The sequence below is a fragment of the Magnolia sinica genome, chromosome 11 (assembly GCF_029962835.1).
Source record: "Magnolia sinica isolate HGM2019 chromosome 11, MsV1, whole genome shotgun sequence".
Lineage (NCBI taxonomy): Eukaryota > Viridiplantae > Streptophyta > Magnoliopsida > Magnoliales > Magnoliaceae > Magnolia > Magnolia sinica.
This window is the reverse complement of record NC_080583.1, coordinates 15,091,942-15,113,055: the sequence shown is the minus strand read 5'-3', so window position 1 is coordinate 15,113,055 and position 21,114 is coordinate 15,091,942. Positions and strand designations below refer to the sequence as shown.

At 43.9% G+C, this 21,114-nt stretch overlaps 1 pseudogene; it reads right to left on the bottom strand.

The window, feature by feature from the left end:
* Nucleotides 1-16,984: 16,984 nt before the first annotated feature.
* The window catches only part of LOC131218026 (tuliposide A-converting enzyme 1, chloroplastic-like), a 32,162-nt pseudogene continuing 28,032 nt past the window's right edge, over nucleotides 16,985-21,114 (bottom strand).

The following is a 21,114-nucleotide window of genomic DNA, read 5'->3' as shown; positions in this document are numbered from 1 at the left end:
GAGATGAAATCATTGTTATTTCCTATATGAAATCAAGCAATAACCTGACAGATCCTTTCACTAAACCTCTATCGAGAGAGGTAGTAAAGGCTACATATAGAGGGATGGGGTTGAAACTCTTCAACCAAAGTTCCACTAGTGATGGTAACCCAACCTAAAGTCAGAAAATCTCTAATTTTGGATTCTATGGATAAGAATAAGTCACTGATATGTGGAAAGTTTTCAGCACTAAATTATAAAACCTCATCCATAATAGATAAGTGCTGAGCGTTATGAAAGAGTGGTGAGTCTTAGAACTCTTAATGAAATCCAATCTATAGGACAAGTATCTTATAGTAACGAAGACACTGGAAAGATTTCACCTATATGAACGTAGAAATGGTGTCGTCCCTCATGAGAGTTAAGAGTTTTCTCTTGGATCGTTCACGAATTAGGATAAGCACTAGACCATTAATTGTGCTGAGCAAGATTGTGGAAACTCTAACAAACACATAGCGAATATGTGTGTGGTTTCTCCAACTCTGTTATCTAGAAATAACTGGTTTAACGTTACGGCTACCAGTCATTTCGATAGAGTTTTGAGATACTTACACTAAAGGAAGATTAAAATCGAAAGATATCTATCTTTATGCATATAAGCTGATTATTCTAGCAGAAATGTTTAATCGAGAAAAAATATTTTTTAAAATCAAGTGGGGGATTATTGCAAAATATTGATTTTTAAAAATATTTTTTAATAAAATAAAAAATAATATATAATATATATAAAAAATTTTGAAAAAATTACATTTTGTGGGTTTTGGGAATAGTCCCACATTTGAAAAAGAGAACTTTTTATGGTTTAAATGAAAACAGTGGAGTATTATAATATTTGCTTACCTAGTCCAAGGACTATGGACCTTGCGTAGCACTGGAACACCCGCGCACGCACGCTCGCACTCAGGCTCGAGCATGGGCACAAGCTCGGGCTCAGTCTCGGTCATGGGCACGAGCTTGGTGCGAGAGCGTAGACATATAAGGCAGTGTGGCTGTAGAGGAGCTAGCGGCGCACTTTACACTTCGCATGTCCGTATCGTGTCGCAGAGGGTCGCTCCTTCGCAACCTTGAGTGAACCAGAGCGAGACGTGTGCGAGTTGCAGTGCGACTAAGTGGCTAAGACGGATGGCTGGATGAAGGGGAGACTAGAGGATTGAATGAGAGTCCTCCAGTATATATAGAGAGCTGAAAAAAGAGCTGTTGCAACAGATCTGTAATAGTTGTGTCATTAGCGCAGGGTCCGGCAGTAACTATTGCATGGCTAGCTCAATAGTTAGAAAATGGCGAGCTGCTGTCTCACAACAGTCAGCATGCAGCAGCTTAATGGCCCATGCACAACAGTCAAAAAATGGCCATAATATGGCTAGTTTTCTCCAACAGCTAGAAAACGGTCATGGGATTTAATTCCCTAGATCATAACCCCCAGCCATCATAGCCTATAAAAGGAGGGCCTGTGTGAGACCCGTATCCTAGACCGTACCGTTCTATATGTTTTCGTTGTCCTCCTGGTTGAATTCTGGCAACCCTTGACCTGTATCCAACATTTACGCGCGATCCTAAGCCGAGTCCTACATACCAATGTTGGCTCGACTCAAAACTTGTACATTAGTGATTGCGCCGTCACCGCGGTTCCAACATCGCGACTTATGCACTGATGCGATAGCCAGGTTAGGAGATATGAGCCCGCGTTCAGTTCGAGGAAAACGCCGCGCGTTGTAAATTTTGAGAGAATCTCTACAACATGTCACATCAAATCAAGTCAAGTACACCACCATACCTCAATATCACTTCACCCCATCACAAGTACAAGCAACCATCACTCTTTTTCCATAAGTCAACTCTCTCTCTCCCTTACCCATCCCTCTTTTACAAAAAATTCAAACAAATCCATGCTTTCCCATTCCCCTTCCTTACAACACCCATCCCATATCAATCCATCATTCTTCTCTCTCTCTCATTCTCTAGCAATTCCCAAATCACATGAGAGCTTCCAACGTTCAAGCTCATCTCTCCCAAAACCTAAGTGTGGCCCACCTTCTCGTCTCCCATCTCAACCACTCATTCTCCATCAACCTCCATTAAAACAGAAGGCAAGGAGCATAGGAGTCCAAGGAGCTAAAGAAGAATGCCGATAGATGGATGATCTATCGTCAATTTGCATTTGAGGGTCCACTTATAGGTGGGACCCATTATGATGTATGTGTTGTAATCATGAGGGGGCCATAGTGGCGGGGTCCCTCCATCGTCGTTTCTCTCTCTCTCTCTCTCTCTCTCTCTCTCTCTCTCTCTTTGATGGGTGGCCCACCTGGATGAATTGAGTAGATCCACACCATCCATCAGTGGCAGCCACCTTGCTGTCCACCTGTTGGATGGCTTTGGGCAGACCTGAAGCATGGGAAAACATAAATATTAGCTTAATCCACTGATTGGCCACACTCAAGTGGACCCACCGTGATGTTTATGTTATCCACACCGTCCATATCTCTAGACGGTGGGCCCCTTGAGACGTATGTTATGTATCCATCCATCCAGGCCGTCCATCTGGACGCCGGAGTGGATGTGTAATATATGAAATATATATATATATATATATATATATATATATATATATATATATATATATATATATATATATATATATATATTATTGTATGTTGGGTGGGCCCCACGTAGGATCCACCTCTGTGGGCAGCCGAACGGCTGTGATTTTATACAGCAGATATAGTGCTGTTGTATTGAGGGGTTTGATCACCCAACCGTCCATCTGCTGGCATGGTGTCAGCCAGATTCTATGAGCCGCACATGAGACACGTGCCAAATCCACGCCGTTCACTTATCTGGTGGGACCCACCCTTATAGCATGTGTTTCATATGGCCACCACATGGCACCCACCTTGACGTTGCATCTGGAAATCCAAACCATCCAGTAGATGGTCGTCCTCTGGACATTACAGGATCTTTAAAATGATAATAATAATAATAATAATAATTATTATTATTATTATTATTATAAAATATATATATATATATATATATATTACATTCATATATTGATTTATATCTGGTGGGCCCCACGTGGGACCCACCCACCATGGAATGGGTTGGCTTGAACGTCCACACCAGCAGCACGTGCTGCTGTTTGAACGAGCAGCAAGCTCTGTGGTCCCTTTGATCCACGCCATTTGGTGGAGCCCACTGTGAGGTATGCTTCAGATCCACACCGTCCAGATTTTTTTGGACGGTGGGCTGATCATGGGGTGTGCGTCCAACCATCTGATGGTGGACCATACTGTGATATATGTGTCATATCTCCACCGTCCAGTGATCTGGATAGTGGACACCATCACGATGTATGTATCCCTGCCGTCCATTTTTTAGAACGGGATCCCACTGCTGACTGATGTCAGCAAGTCCTGTGGGCCACTAGATATATGTGTTTTCCCTAGTCGTCCATTAATGGACGTGCTGGATTGACGACCTGTAAGCCTGCGATCACCATGATGTATGTGTTATCTAAACCGTCCATCCATTTGGCAGACTCGCCTTGAAAATAAGACAGATCTAATATCAGGTGGACCACACTACAGGAAGCAGTGGGTTTTGAACGCCTACCATTGAAACCCTTTTGGTTACAGCTGTCACGCCCCAAACTTGGAAACCGGGCTCACAAAATTCCCGATCACCGAATCCGGTGCTGACAGCCTCCGTAGTACCCCATTCTCGGCTCCCAGCGTATATACGCTAGATTCCGATCCTGGGATCCTACAAGGAGGATTTTCCAATGTACATTTATCTCGTAATGAGCATAACCACAAGATTACCCAAATCACAAAGGCAACATCATCATCACATATCCACTAATATGATCGTTTGAGTACAATACAGAAAGAAAAATACATATATAAAATAAATCAAAGCTCCAGAAGACCGCTGTACGCTCCAGGCTCAATGCTGCTGCAACCTAACATCACCTGCACGCATCTATCGTGCATAAGCTTATAGAAAGCTTAGTGGGTGGTGAAAGTGTGTGCATAAGGTAAGTGCCAAGTAAGCAACATCAGAGTAATCAGAGTAAGCGGAAATACTGATAAACGCACAATCATACAATGTTAAAAACACTAGCAAGATCATAAATCATACGAAATCAGAGTAATACGAAAACATACTGATAGGCCCATAAATATCATCAATCTTATCCAAGCTATACGACGTAGAAATATAATAAAAACAATATCATATACTGATGAAGTAATGTAGATCAACTATGCAATGCGGAGACAACCAGCCAAATATCAGATGCCGCTGATGCAATGCAATATATAGATCCTGATGAATCCACGAATATCATCTTCATATATAGGCCATATAATGCAGAAACATAGAAACCTAAAATGCTAAGTACTGCGGATGCAATGTAATATACGGTGCGAATGTAATGACCATGCTGGAGTGTGAAGTCGGGATGATAGTACGTAGTTTCGCAGACTACGGGGTCCACCACAAAGGACTTCTATCCAAATCAGTCCCATACCTAAATTTGGATAGTCAAACTCAATGTGGTAAACTCCTAATCTCAGGTTAGTCGCGCGCCCAACCGAAATCCTAGTCATGCGAAGGTACACGTAACAAATAGTTACGCACCACCAGCCCGAGTGGGTAGTGAAGGAATGAATGAATGAATATGCAATTCCTGCTCAATGAGTCCACATATCAGTACAGTTACTCTCTGGGAAATCACCGGGGTCTATTACACTCCAAACCAGGCTGCCGCCCCATCGCGCGCAACAAGGTGAGTGAAAGAGACCTCACTATCCGCCTGCCAATATCGGGCCCAGCTCGTCGATAGCGGACCCATTCCTCGAGCTGGTCAGACTCAGCCTAGCATTGCCCCCTCCTCTCGGGCAGGTAAGGCCGTACCCCTTTCCAACCGACCACGACACAGTGGGAGACGCGGCCTATCGGTATACGGCCCTCATGCGCTCATGCATCCACTCGGTCTAGACGTTGGAGCAACCTCTGGAACCAAGAGGGTTTAGGGACTTTCACCCAGGGATATCTATAGCACCCCATGTAGAACAGATTTCCGGTGTCCCATCTGGCCATCCACGAAATACCTGTGAAGGCTACGACCCTGATGTCGCTAGGGCGTACAGTAATCACAACACACAATGCAAGATGCATGAGTCATACAATCCAGTCATGCATCAATCCTACGCATACCGTGTACCCATGTAAGACAATCTCCGCCTACCAAGGAGTCTCATAACAACATGCCCAATGACATATCCAATGGCCAACCACATCTCATAACAAACATGCAAATGATGCGTATGGGCATGTATCATGATGCTATGCTGTCACATACTCATAACCGGTATCCATGACCGGCATTGACAATCAACCTCGACAATGTAGACATTTAACCATCATTGCCCTCGAGGAATGACCCTCATAGATCCCAACATATAATGGACCCATGACCTCACACAAGGGACAAATATACAACACCATGAGCCTCACTCAAGACCTTAATACACATTACGATGGGCCTTTCACACGAGCCCAACACGCATCACAAAGGGGCCTCAACTACGAGTCGCATATACACCATATAGGTCTCGATAATCGGCCTCAACAATTGAAATCGGTCAATAATCGGAATCAGCACATCGGTCACGATAACGGCCTCGATCGCTAATCGGCAATCGGTCAAGATAAACGGCCTCGATCGCTAATCGGCAATCGGTCAAGATAAACGACCTTGATCGCTAATCGGCAATCGGTCAAGATAAACGGCCTTGATAACTGGCACCGATAAGCAATAGATAAATAAAGCGGGGTCCATAGGTGATCAGCCGATTAACCATAGTATAAAAATCGACACTCGGCCGTGGTCATATCAAATCTGATAGCATATAGTCATCCGTCTATGGCGAATGGGGCCCACTTATTTGGGTTAACCCACGAAGAGAACAGGCCTGACAAAGCCTAAGGGAAGGTCACAATGAGGACGTCTAACCATCATTGCCCCTCAATGTGGGCATCTAACCAACATCGCTCCCAAGGAGTGGCCCACATAAGGGATTTATACGCAACGCAGCGGATATACATGCATCGCATTGGGCCCCACATACATCGCATTGGGCTTTATACAAGGGCCTCGAGTGTATAACAATGGGCCATGTCCATGGGCCTTGAATACATCACTTTGAGCCTCGCCCATGGGCCTAGAATATCAAGCGGGTCGCATTATATGGGCCGCACTAATGGGCCCAATACACCTCACAAGGGCCACAGATATGGCTAATGGACCACGCCAAAGAGAGCCATGAGTACACAACAGGTGGGCCCTGCACCTGGGCCTCAAATACATCCTATGGGCCTCATCACATGGGCCCCAAATACACAATAGGCGAGCCTCAAATATACATCACAAGTGGGCCTTGTACATGTAGCAAGTGGGCCTACTCATCTTAGCTGGGCCTACCAACGGTCCAGCCAAAGGACGGCCTGGATAGATAACAAATACATCACGATGGGTCCCACTAGGATGTGGGTGAGGGCTTGGATTACATCTAAAATCATTTCAATAGTGGCAGGTGCAACATGTGTATCATTATACACTATCATTCTATTTAGCACATGACGCACCAGCGATGGTCAGAACTGTCCAAACATTGTCCATGTAAATCAGCACTATCCAAACATTGTCCAACACCGTCCAGACCCCTAGACGATGTGGATGAAACATGGTGGGTCCTGGCAAAACAGATGGACGATGTGAAGAACACATACATCAAATGGGACCCACATAACTTGCTGACATCATGCAGCGTGGGACCCACTGTCCCTATGGACGGGCGGTTGGGACATAACACATACCCATGATTAGGCCAAACTTGCTGATGTTGATACCACAAGTGAATTGCTGGTGGGGGTCTATATAGTTGGACGACATGGATAACAAATACATCACAGCTAGCCCCACAGATGGACGCTGTGCAATACAACCATCACGGTGGAGTCTCACAGACTGGGCGGATGGCGAGGATAAATCACACTACAGTGGGTCCCACTGTCCCAAACAGTGGACGGTGTGAATTGCAACACGGACAGGGCCCTGACGGATGATCAGGCTGAAAGACATGCATCATTCTAGACCCCATATGGCAGTGAGCGGTAGGGATATACATCTAGGTGGCCCATGCCCAGATGGATGGTAGGAATACAACACATGCTTCATTGTGGGACCGTGCATGGCTTACATCACGGTGGACCCCACCCTCAAAATGGATGGACGGCATAGGTGCCAGGCTTGCTACACCGTCTAGCAACTGGACGGTGCTGATATATATACATCATGGTGCGAGCCAAGCGGTCCACATAGTGGCCCGCCAATATGTTATTAATAATAGAATATAATATTATTTATTATGTATATGTGTGCAGGTGGAAGCACTGCCCATACTCACCGTCCAGATTCATCTGGACGATATAGTTCGGTGTTTAAAGGTGGGTCCACGTCGGAGTGACCCACCCATTTAATATTATCAACATATATTATAATATCGTATATTATATATATGATTCGGTGGCAGGAGGCTACCATATCCATCGTCCAAGTCCAACTGGTCGGGGTGGATGCCAAGATAAAGGTGGGTCCCACCTAGCAGTGGCCCACCAAAACATATCTTATATAATATAATATAATGACATATAAGATAATATAATATCATTATTATAATACAACGTGAATTATAAAAAAAAAGGCCACCGTCCAGGGACCCCTCTGGACGGTGCTGATCCAACTTACAAGACCATGGTGGGTCTCACGTAGGGCCCACCATTATATATTCATATTATAATATAATATATTATAATAACATTACCTTTATTATTATTATTATATTATTATTATATTAATATATATATATATTTTTTCTATCCTTATCTGTTAGCTGGTTAGGTGACTGCACTGTCAGCTCACACTTCCTGGGACGGTACGAATATGACACATGCATTTAAGGTGGTCCCACGTGGAGATTAAGGTGGGCCCACACGATCTGGACAGTCCAGATCTCGTCCAAGGCCTGGACGTCAGGTCGTCCCACATACAGATGGCTGGATGGATGCCCATGCATTAATACAGTGTGGGCCCCACACGCTGCAGTCCAATGGATGGATGGTTTAGATATAAAACATATACATTACGGTGCGCCCCACACCGCATATATGAAGGTGGTTCCCACCACACCGTCCAGAGATCTCTGGACGGTGGGGATTTGAGATAAATACACCAAGGTGGGTCCCACGTGGGCCCATCAGAGACATTATATATATATATATATATATTATTGTGTTATTATAATAATTATTATTATTATCATTATAATTACTGCCATCCAGCGTCCAGCAATGAACAGACGGCTGGATACGTGGCTGGTAGGTGGAGTCCCACCGTCCCTGATGGACGGTGGATAGAACACATACAGCAGGGTGGTGCCACGCCAGTGTGGCCCACCCGATCGGGGTCAAGCTGATATTTATATCTTCCTTCATCAGCGGACAGTGGCACCTGCTGCTGCTATGGCGCAGTCCAGGAGAGTTCTGGATCTGCACTGTTGCAGATGGACGGAGTGGGTATAATACATCCATCAAGGTGGGCATCACAGGTGGCTATGAAGCCGGAATCCAGCTGAAAATTCTTCATTTCCACCATTCAGACGGTCCAACTGGACAGTTAGTCCAACAGGGTGGACAGCAAAACCATCCCACCTGCTGGAAGGTTTGGATCGTCCATGCATGTATCCCATATCCAATAGTTGGGCCACACATAAAAGAATAGAGAGGGAGAGAGAAATAGAGGCACCCACCTTCCTTATTCCTCATTGATGCTCCAAAGCTCCAATGGGCTCTTTCAATGGTGGAGATGAGCTTTTGATGGTAGGATATGGGGGATCTAAAGTGGGAAAAAGGCTAGGAATTTGGAGAGCTTGGGACGTCCAAGGTCTTGCTACCATGGTGGAAAATGGAGAATGAAAAAGGGAAGAGAGAGATGAAGGAGAGAGAGTAATGATGATAGCTCTCTCTCTCTCCTAGCTAGGTAATAAATTTTTGGGAAAAAGGTAGCAAGTATAGGCTAGGGTCATTATTGCTTTGACTAGAAGTTATGGGTGGCTTAGGGTGATGTCACCCTAGCCTTGGAAAAAGTGCCAATGTGATAGGTGGGCCCCACCAAAATACAATCAATGGTCCAAATAGAGCGCGACCTATATCCTTTGATGTATAACTCGGATTGTCGTATGAGACGCGGCGTTGGAACCGCAGCGACGATGTGGTCGCAATGACATAGGTCTTAGGTCAAGCCGACTCGAAATTACAGGATGACACTCAAGGTCGCGCGCAAATACCGGTTAAGGGTCGAAGGTTGCCGAAATTCGACCGAGAAAATCGTGGAAGTCTACGGAACGGTACGGGTTGGGATACGGGTCTTACAGCTCTCCCCTCCTAATAAAAATTTCGTCCTCGAAATTTAAAACACACTACAACCAATACAGAGCTCACCGAGGGAGGGGCTACCTATCGCAAAACATATCAACATAATCGATCACTTAAGAGATGGGGATAATGCCCACGAACCTCAGGCTCTTGCTCCCAAGATGCCTCATCAACACTATGGTGACCCTACTAATCTTCGGATCCAGAATCAGAAATGATCGAAAATGGAATACTATGCAGCCTCACAATCTCAACGGTGGGGGGTAATATCAGAAATCTCTAAGTTATTCGAACTTGGGGATCTAATCATTCTAAGTTCTCAACAATCAAAGAGTGTAGGGTACCTATCAGCAGATATGTGATGTTATCTTCAGGTATTCCCAAGTTATGCTCTGATACCAACTTCTGTCACGCCCCAAACTTGGAAACCGGGCTCACAAAATTCCCGATCACCGAATCCGGTGCTGACAGCCTCCGTAGTACCCCATTCTCGGCTCCCAGCGTATATACGCTAGATTCCGATCCTGGGATCCTACAAGGAGGATTTTCCAATGTACATTTATCTCGTAATGAGCATAACCACAAGATTACCCAAATCACAAAGGCAACATCATCATCACATATCCACTAATATGATCGTTTGAGTACAATACAGAAAGAAAAATACATATATAAAATAAATCAAAGCTCCAGAAGACCGCTGTACGCTCCAGGCTCAATGCTGCTGCAACCTAACATCACCTGCACGCATCTATCGTGCATAAGCTTATAGAATGCTTAGTGGGTGGTGAAAGTGTGTGCATAAGGTAAGTGTCAAGTAAGCAATATCAGAGTAATCAGAGTAAGCGGAAATACTGATAAACGCACAATCATACAATGTTAAAAACACTAGCAAGATCATAAATCATATGAAATCAGAGTAATACGAAAACATACTGATAGGCCCATAAATATCATCAATCTTATCCAAGCTATACGACGTAGAAATATAATAAAAACAATATCATATACTGATGAGGTAATGTAGATCAACTATGCGATGCGGAGACAACAAGCCAAATATCAGATGCCGCTGATACAATGCAATATATAGATCCTGATGAATCCACGAATATCATCTTCATATATAGGCCATATAATGCAAAATCATAGAAACCTAAAATGCTAAGTACTGCGGATGCAATGTAATATACGGTGCGAATGTAATGACCATGCTGGAGTGTGAAGTCGGGATGATAGTACGTAGTTTCGCAGACTACGAGGTCCACCACAAAGGACTTCTATCCAAATCAGTCCCATACCTAAATTTGGATAGTCAAACTCAATGTGGTAAACTCTTAATCTCAGGTTAGTCGCGCGCCCAACCGAAATCCTAGTCATGCGAAGGTACACGTAACAAATAGTTACGCACCACCAGCCCGAGTGGGTAGTGAAGGAATGAATGAATGAATATGCAATTCCTGCTCAAAGAGAGCCATGAGTACACAACAGGTGGGCCCTGCACCTGGGCCTCAAATACATCCTATGGGCCTCATCACATGGGCCCCAAATACACAATAGGCGAGCCTCAAATATACATCACAAGTGGGCCTTGTACTCATCTTAGCTGGGCCTACCAACGGTCCAGCCAAAGGACGGCCTGGATAACAAATACATCACGATGGGTCCCACTAGGATGTGGGTGAGGGCTTGGATTACATCTAAAATCATTTCAATAGTGGCAGGTGCAACATGTGTATCATTATACACTATCATTCTATTTAGCACATGACGCACCAGCGATGGTCAGAACTGCCCAAACATTGTCCATGTAAATCGGCACTATCCAAACATTGTCCAACACCGTCCAGACCCCCTAGACGATGTGGATGAAACATGGTGGGTCTTGGCAAAACAAATGGACGATGTGAAGAACACATACATCAAATGGGACCCACATAACTTGCTGACATCATGCAACGTGGGACCCACTGTCCCTATGGACGGGCAGTTGGGACATAACACATACCCATGATTAGGCCAAACTTGCTGATGTTGATACCACAAGTGAATTGTTGGTGGGGGTCTATATAGTTGGACGACATGGATAACAAATACATCACAGCTAGCCCCACAGATGGACGCTGTGCAATACAACCATCACGGTGGAGTCTCACAGACTGGGCGGATGGCGAGGATAAATCACACTACAGTGGGTCCCACTGTCCCAAACAGTGGACGGTGTGAATTGCAACACGGGCAGGGCCCTGACGGATGATCTGGCTGAAAGACATGCATCATTCTAGACCCCATATGGTAGTGAGCGGTAGAGATATACATCTAGGTGGCCCATGCCCAGATGGATGGTAGGAATACAACACATGCTTCATTGTGGGACCGTGCATGGCTTACATCACGGTGGACCCCACCCTCAAAATGGATGGACGGCATAGGTGCCAGGCTTGCTACACCGTCTAGCAACTGGACGGTGCTGATATATATACATCATGGTGCGAGCCAAGCGGTCCACATAGTGGCCCGCCAATATGTTATTAATAATAGAATATAATATTATTTATTATGTATATGTGTGCACGTGGAAGCACTGCCCATACTCACCGTCCAGATTCATCTGGACGATATAGTTCCGTGTTTAAAGGTGGGTCCCACGTAGGAGTGACCCACCCATTTAATATTATCAACATATATTATAATATCGTATATTATATATATGATTCGGTGGCAGGAGGCTACCATATCCATCGTCCAAGTCCAACTGGTCGGGGTGGATGCCAAGATAAAGGTGGGTCCCACCTAGCAGTGGCCCACCAAAACATATCTTATATAATATAATATAATGACATATAAGATAATATAATATCATTATTATAATACAACGTGATTTATAAAAAAAGGCCACCGTCCAGAGACCCCTCTGGACGGTGCTGATCCAACTCACAAGACCATGGTGGGTCTCACGTAGGGCCCACCATTATATATTCATATTATAATATAATATATTATAATAACATTACCTTTATTATTATTATTATATTAATATATATATATATTTTCTATCCTTATCTGTTAGCTGGTTAGGTGACTGCACTGTCAGCTCACACTTCCTGGGACGGTACGAATATGACACATGCATTTAAGGTGGTCCCACGTGGAGATTAAGGTGGTCCCACACGATCTGGACAGTCCAGATCTCGTCCAAGGCCTGGACGTCAGGTCGTCCCACATACAGATGGCTGGATGGATGCCCATGCATTAATACAGTGTGGGCCCCACACGCTGCAGTCCAATGGATGGATGGTTTAGATATAAAACATATACATTACGGTGCGCCCCACACCACATATATGAAGGTGGTTCCCACCACACCGTCCAGAGATCTCTGGACGGTGGGGATTTGAGATAAATACACCAAGGTGGGTCCCACGTGGGCCCATCAGAGACATTATATATATATATATTATTGTGTTATTATAATAATAATTATTATTATCATTATAATTACTGCCATCCAGCGTCCAGCAATGAACAGACGGCTGGATACGTGGCTGGTAGGTGGAGTCCCACCGTCCCTGATGGACGGTGGATAGAACACATACAGCAGGGTGGTGCCACGTCAGTGTGGCCCACCCGATCGGGGTCAAGCTGATATTTATATCTTCCTTCATCAGCGGACAGTGGCACCTGCTGCTGCTATGGCGCAGTCCAGGAGAGTTCTGGATCTGCACTGTTGCAGATGGACGGAGTGGGTATAATACATCCATCAAGGTGGGCATCATAGGTAGCTATGAAGCCGGAATCCAGCTGAAATTTCTTCATTTCCACCATTCAGACGGTCCAACTGGACAGTTAGTCCAACAGGGTGGACAGCAAAACCATCCCACCTGCTGGACGGTTTGGATCGTCCATGCATGTATCCCATATCCAATAGTTGGGCCACACATAAAAGAATAGAGAGGGAGAGAGAAATAGAGGCACCCACCTTCCTTATTCCTCATTGATGCTCCAAAGCTCCAATGGGCTCTTTCAATGGTGGAGATGAGCTTTTGATGGTAGGATATGGGGGATCTAAAGTGGGGAAAGGGCTAGGAATTTGGAGAGCTTGGGACGTCCAAGGTCTTGCTACCATGGTGGAAAATGGAGAATGAAAAAGGGAAGAGAGAGATGAAGGAGAGAGAGTAATGATGATAGCTCTCTCTCTCTCCTAGCTAGGTAATAAATTTTTGGGAAAAAGGTAGCAAGTATAGGCTAGGGTCATTATTGCTTTGACTAGAAGTTATGGGTGGCTTAGGGTGATGTCACCCTAGCCTTGGAAAAAGTGCCAATGTGATAGGTGGGCCCCACCAAAATACAATCAATGGTCCAAATAGAGCGCAACCTATATCCTTTGATGTACAACTCGGATTGCCGTATGAGACGCGGCGTTGGAACCGCAGCGACGATGTGGTCGCAATGACATAGGTCTTAGGTCAAGCCGACTCGAAATTACAGGATGACACTCAAGGTCGCGTGCAAATACCGGTTAAGGGTCGAAGGTTGCCGAAATTCGACCGAGAAAATCGTGGAAGTCTACGGAACGGTACGGGTTGGGATACGGGTCTTACAACAGCAATTTTGGACCAATCTAATATTTGTTTGTCCTCTTAGCTCAGGTCCTTGTGACCTTATGAACAGACTAGATGGAAATAAATACTATGGTGGGGCCCACTAAAAGATTTGACTATGGTGAGTCCGATTTCGATTGTCGATTCCGATTGTTGAGGCTGATTCTGATTGTCGAGGCCGATTTCGTTTATCGAGGCCGATTCCGATTATCGAGGCTAATTCCGATTGTCGAGGCCAATTGTTGAGGCCGATTCTGATTGTCAAGGCCGATTCTGTTTATCGAAGCCGATTCCGATTGTCGAGGCTGATTCTGATTGTCGATGCCTATTGACGAGACTCAATGTGATGTATATGCGGCCCGTATTTGAGGCCCATTGTGATATGTATTCAGCCTGTGTTGAAGGCCCATTATGATGTATATTAGGCCTAGGTGATAAGGCCCATTGCAATGCATTTGAGGGCCAGACGATAGAATCCATTGTGATGTATATTGGGCCCATGGGGGAGGCCCATCGTGATGTGTATTAAGCCCTTGAGTGGGGCACATGGTGTCGTAAATTAGGACCTTAGTGAGGTCATGGGTCCACTATATGTTAGGCTCTATGTGGGCCACTCCTTGGGGCAATGTTGGTTAAATGTCCACATTGTCGAGGCCGATTGTTGATGCCGATTATCGAGGCCGGTTATTGATACCGATTATGAGTATGTGATAGCATAGCATCATGATACATGCCCATATGCATCATCTACATGTTTGTTATGAGATGTGATTGACTATTACATAGGCCATAGTGCAGGTGGATTATGGGACTCTCTGATAGGCAGAGTTATCCCATATGAGAGCACGGTATGCGCATGATTGATGCATGACTAGATTGTATGACTCATGCATCTTGCAATGTGTGTTGTGATTACTGTACGCCCCAGTGACATCAGGGCTGTAGCCTCCACAGTCATGTCGTGGATAACCAGATGGGATATCGAAAATCTGTTACTAGCATCGGGCTGCCATAGATGGCCTTGAGTGAAAATTCCTAAACCCTCTTGGCACCAGATGATGCCCCAACGTCGAGACCTAGTAGATACATGAGAGCTCAAGTGCCGAAGATCAAGAGACCACGTCTCCCACTGTGTCGTGGTCGGTTGGGAGGGGGTGTGGCCTTACCCGCCTGAGGGAGTAAGCATAACTAGGCTGAGTCTGACCAGCTCCTAAATAGGTCCACTATTGACGAGACGGGTAGGCATTGGTATACTGCTAGCAGGCGGGTAGTAAGGTCTTTTTCACTCGCTGGGCTATGCGGCCTGCAGGGGCGGTAGCCATTTTTGAGTGTACTAGACCCGGTGATGATCCCAGAGATGTATAATACTAATATGTGGACTTATTGAGCAGGAGTTGCATACGCATTCATTCATTCATTCATTCATTCACTATCCACTTGGGCTGGTGGTGCGTAACTATTTGTTACGTGTACCTTCGCAATGGCCAGGATTTCAATTGGAGCACCCGACTAACCTAAGACCAAGAGTTTACCACATTGAGTCTGACTATCCGAATTTAGGTATGAGACTGGTTTGGGTAGAAATCCCTTGTGGTAGACCCTGTAGCCTGCGATACTACGTACTATCATCCCGACTTCACACTCCAGCTTGGTTATTTCATTCGCATCGCATATTATATTACATCCGTAGGCATATGACATTTTGGGTTGCTATGTTTCTGCACTTATATGGCCTAGACAGACTTAATGGATTTACATATTGCATTGTATCCTCGGCATCTGATATTTGACTCTCTATGACTCTTCATTTGCATAGCTGATCTATATTGTGTACTCTGTTATTGTATGATTTATAGCCTTGCAGTATTTCCGTATACTCTAATATCGTATGATTCATGATCTTGTCAGTAATTCCGATATTGTGTGATTAAGACATTGTATTGAATACTTGGCACTTATCTTGTGCACACACTTACACTACCCTCTAAGCTTTCTATAAGCTTATGCATGATAGATGCGTGCAGGTGGCATTTAGTCGCAGCAGCGTCGAGCTCGGAGCGTGCAGCGGACTTTTGGAGCTTTAATTTTGATATATGTATTTCCCTTTCAACTTTGTATTCAAAAGATTATATTAGTGGATTTGTGATGGTGATGTTGCCTTTGTGGTTTGGGCAAACTTGTAGTTATGCTTATTACAAGTTAAATGTGCATTGGAAAATCCTCCATATAGGATTCCAGGATTGGAATCTGGCCTATGGACACTGGGAGCCAAGAATGGGGTACTACGGAGGCTGTTGGCACCAGATTCGGCGATTGGAAATTTTGTGAGCTCGGTTTCTGAATTTGGGGCATGACAGCCTGGATGGGTTTCCAAACCATCTCTCAACCCACTCCAGCAGACCCATATGAACTGAGACAGCCCACTACTCCTCTCCTATACTCTAGTTATTCCCACAAGACAGCAATGATTGAACCTTTGCTTGAAGAATAGACCAACGGTGTAGTCTAGAACGATTCAACTGAACCAGTGGCTGAAGAACTGACCAGTGCAGTGGTCTAATTTAAATATTCTTCTTCTCTCTTTTCTTCTGGGATTTATCTTTTCTATTTCTGTCAGATTGTGTAATAGAGTTCCATTTGGTGGGCCTTTGTGTTTGCTGAACGCAGACCCACACCAGGCTCGTCGTATCTTAGAAGCGGTTTGCCTGTAACATATCAGCATACTCAATTTAGTTGAGTAGGGGCAAATAACGCTTTAAAGACAGTGTTTCAGACGTGCTTCAGCTTGTCCATATTTCAAGTTAATTTTTTATTTTTCGATTTCCACATAATACAGAAATTATATTAATCTATATAATTTCCAACATGGCCATATTCGAATCCAAGTCGATTGCAATCTTATTGAGGTGGAAGCAATGGTCCATGCCCGAGCTAAAAACCATATTTACATCCTTACCACTCCTCTTCATCTCCGCAACATATTCCAGCTATGTGTCCTGCCACCAAGAACGGTGGCAACCACAACCCTCCAATAGGTGGGGCCATGGGCCTCCTAGGACATGTGATCGGATGGTCCTTAGTGCTGCCAACTAGCAATGCCAAAGCTAAGAACTTGTCAATCATCTCCAATGTAAGGAACGCCGAGTCGGGGAATTCTACCTCGGACCGGCTCCACTCAGCACGGACGAAGCCAGGGTGCACCGGCACTCTCCTAGCTAGTCGCAGCGGTTCTAAATCTTCATTACCTGCACGTGCCGCCACTCCATGCATGATGTTCCCGCCAGACGAATCGCCCATGAGGAAGACCCGCGAGAAGTCGGCTCGGGTTCCAAGCCATGGCTCTGATAGCTCAGCTCTAGCTAAGGACAGGAGCCACGACAGGGCTCCATAACCTGTTGAATATCAATGGTTTTTTTTAAAAATAATAATAATAATAATGAAAATTCAAATTTTTCAAAATTTCAGGATTTTCCCGCCAAAACGCTTTTTGAATTTTTTGAATTAAAAAGTGCGGTGCATGTGCTTTGTCCTCCATCGGAAATGAGAAGAAAACTTTTGTGGTTTATATGTGGACTTGTGAAGAGCATTCTTACTTGGAGTTTTTGGAGGAGATAAAACATAGGGTTGCGTATTCCAGTGCTTAGCACTGGAACACATGCACACACGCACGCGCTCTCGCGCTTGGGCTCGGGCTTTGGCACGGGCACGGGCGTGGGCGAGGGCATGGGCCGTGAGGCGGTATGGCTGTAGTGGCGCTAGATAGCACACTTTGCACTTCGCATGTGCGCATCGTGTCGCAGAGTGGTCGCTCCCTCGCGACCTCGGTGCGATGGGTCTAGTGCGATGGGTCTGGTCAGAGCCTTAGGGCGGTGTGGATCTAAAAATTTGAAATGAACCTAGGTTTTATGGGTGATTGAGAACGGTCGAATCTTAAATCCGAGACATCCAGCCGTTTCTAAAAATGGATAGCTACTTTGAAAGCCACAACGGTCTGAAAACAGACGGGCTAGGATAATCCAACGGTCAGATTTTCTGATCTGATGACCAGAAATGTCTGGGATTAATGGACAACGGCCAGAAATATTTTTCAAATGTTCTGGACCATTGAATACCACACAGCAACTGTGTTATACCTGATGCCTATATAAACTGGACCATTCCAGTCCGATTTCATCATCTCAACACACCATCTCTCCCATCAAATCAGATACGATCCATTGCTCCATTCAAACATACTTAGAACATCTCCACCATCTAAGTCTGCCAGAAGGAATCTGTGCTTTAAAATTGTTCCATAGTGGACCTATCGTGATTACTGCACACTGGATCCAGATAAAGCTTGTCTTATCCTGGAAGCAATTCGCCTGTAACCCATTAGCAGTTGATAAGGGGGTGAATCACGCTTTAAGGATAGTGTATTTTATACGTGATTTAGCTTAGTGAAATATTTTATTTCTATTTATTTTTTATATTTTCGGTGTATCCAAACGTAAATAATCAACAAACTTAAAGCGTGATTCCATGGACACTGAAAGTGTTGCATCAATCAAACTGATGAACCAGGATCTGATCCGATTGGACCGATTCGATGGTTCAAATTTCACTAGATGGCATTACAAACTAAAATTCTTACTGACCGCTCTGAAGATCTTCTACATCCTGGACCCGACTCTTCAGCCTCTGCCTGAAGTAAAGGACACTGACCCTCTAGAACGGATTGCTGCTAGAATCAAGCGACAAGAAGATGAATTGCTGTGTCGTGGCCACATCCTCAATGCTCTCTTGGATCGGTTGTACGATTTGTACACGGGGACCACATCAGCAAAAGAAATTTGGAGCGCGCTGGAATACAAATATAAGGCTGAAGAGGAACGTACATAGAAATTTCTAATTGTCAGGTATTTCGACTTCACGATGGTAGACAATCTACCGCTGCTTGCCGAAATTCAAGAACTGCAGCTTATTATAAATAAAATAGAAGTCATAAAAATCGATCTTCCTGAATCCTTTCAAGTCGGAGCTATAATTGCAAAGTTATCTTCGAGTTGGAAAGACTACAGGAAGAAACTACTGCATAAATCTGAATAGTTCACCCTGGAACAAATCCAGAAGCGTCTTCGTATTAAAAAAGAATCCCGTAACCGAGACAAAAAAGATGACGTTAATGGTGCATCCTCATCCAAGGTGAATGCAGTAGAACGGCCATCCCAAAATAATACCTATGAGAAATCTGATTCCCTTAAACCAACAAAGATTAGGGGAAATTCAAGAAAACTCAAAAGAAGAAAAATGATAAACCTAAGGGAGCTTGCTATATTTGCGGCAAGACCGGGCATTTTGTCCGAGTCTGTAGGGACCAGAAAAAGCTTAAGAAAGAGGCTAATGCAGTAAACGATGAAATCGTAGCCATGGTCATAGAAGTGAACCTAGTTCAAGAGAAAATTCTTGGTTAGTGGTATGATACATGTGCCACAATCCATATATGCAACGATCGATTTGCCTTCAAAACCTATGAAGACGAGACCAATGGTCAAGAGGTTCAAATGGAAAATGAAAGACGATTGAAAGTTGCAGGAAAAGGAACCGTGGAATTACTCTTTACCTTTGGAAAGAAGGTAATCCTGACCAACGTACTGTATGTCCCAGACATTGGGAGGAATCATGTCTCAGGGAATCGCTTAAGCAAACATGGGATTAGCGTTATATTTAAATCAGGCAAGCTGATCTTATCTAAGAATGGGAACTTTGTGGGTAAGGGATACGCTTGTAATGGGATGATCAAATTATCTTTGAATGAAAAAAGTTCTTCTGCTTACATGATTGAGTCTATAACGCTATGGCATGGAAGACTAGCCTATATTGGCTACAGTACCATAAAACTCATGGCTAAGAACAGCCTAATATCACAATGAGAGAGATAAAGATAAATGTGAAGTATGCATACGGTCTAAAATAATCAAGAAACCATTCCCTAGCGTTGAGAGATCATCTCAAATATTAGACCTAGTGCATACTAACATATGTGAACTAAATGGCGTTCTTACCTGTAGAGGTAAAAGGTACTTTATAACGTTTATAGATGATTGTTCAAGATATGTATATGTATATCTATTAAAATCGAAAGATGAAGCATTTAAAGCATTCAAGATCTATAAATCTGAAGTAGAAAATCAATTAGATAAAAATATTAAAATCCTCTGTAGTGACCGAGGAAGAGAATATTTCTCTAATGAATTTTCTAACTATTGTGAAGAACACGGCATAATACATAGTGCACAAGACCTTATACACCACAACAAAATGGTGTAGGAGAGAAAAAATAGGACATTAGTAGAAATGGTCAACTCAATGTTAATACAAGAACAATTGTTATTAAACCTATGGGGAGAAGCATTGTTAGCTGCATGTTATGTTTTAAACCGAATTCCATCTAAGAAAACCAAGACCTCTCCATACAAAATATAAAAGGAAGAAAACCAAACATAGGATATCTTAGAGTGTGGGGGTGTCTTGCATACTGCAGAACTCCAGAACATAAAAGAACTAAATTAGGACCAAGAGTTATCAAATGCGTCCTTGTAGGATATGCACAACATAGTAAGGCCTATAGACTTTTATACTTAGACTCCAATATCATCATAGAGTTTAGAGATGAAGAGTTCTTTGAGAATTCTGTATTAACGGAAAAAAAGAATGTTGAGATTCAATCTCCTAATAAAATTATAAAAGAAACACAAATAGAAGAGAAAACTCCTAGTGAACCTCATAGGAGTCAAAGAGCAAGAGTAGAAAAGAGTCTTAATCTTGATCAAATAGACTCTCAGCGACTCTCTTTTCATATAGTTAAGGGTGATAAAGAGAAGGTGATTAGGAAAATATCTATGGTTTTAACTATAGAAGATGAACCTAAAACCTTTAGTGAAACTATGACTTCAAGAGACTCCACCTTTTGAAAAGAAGCCATTAATGATGAAATAGA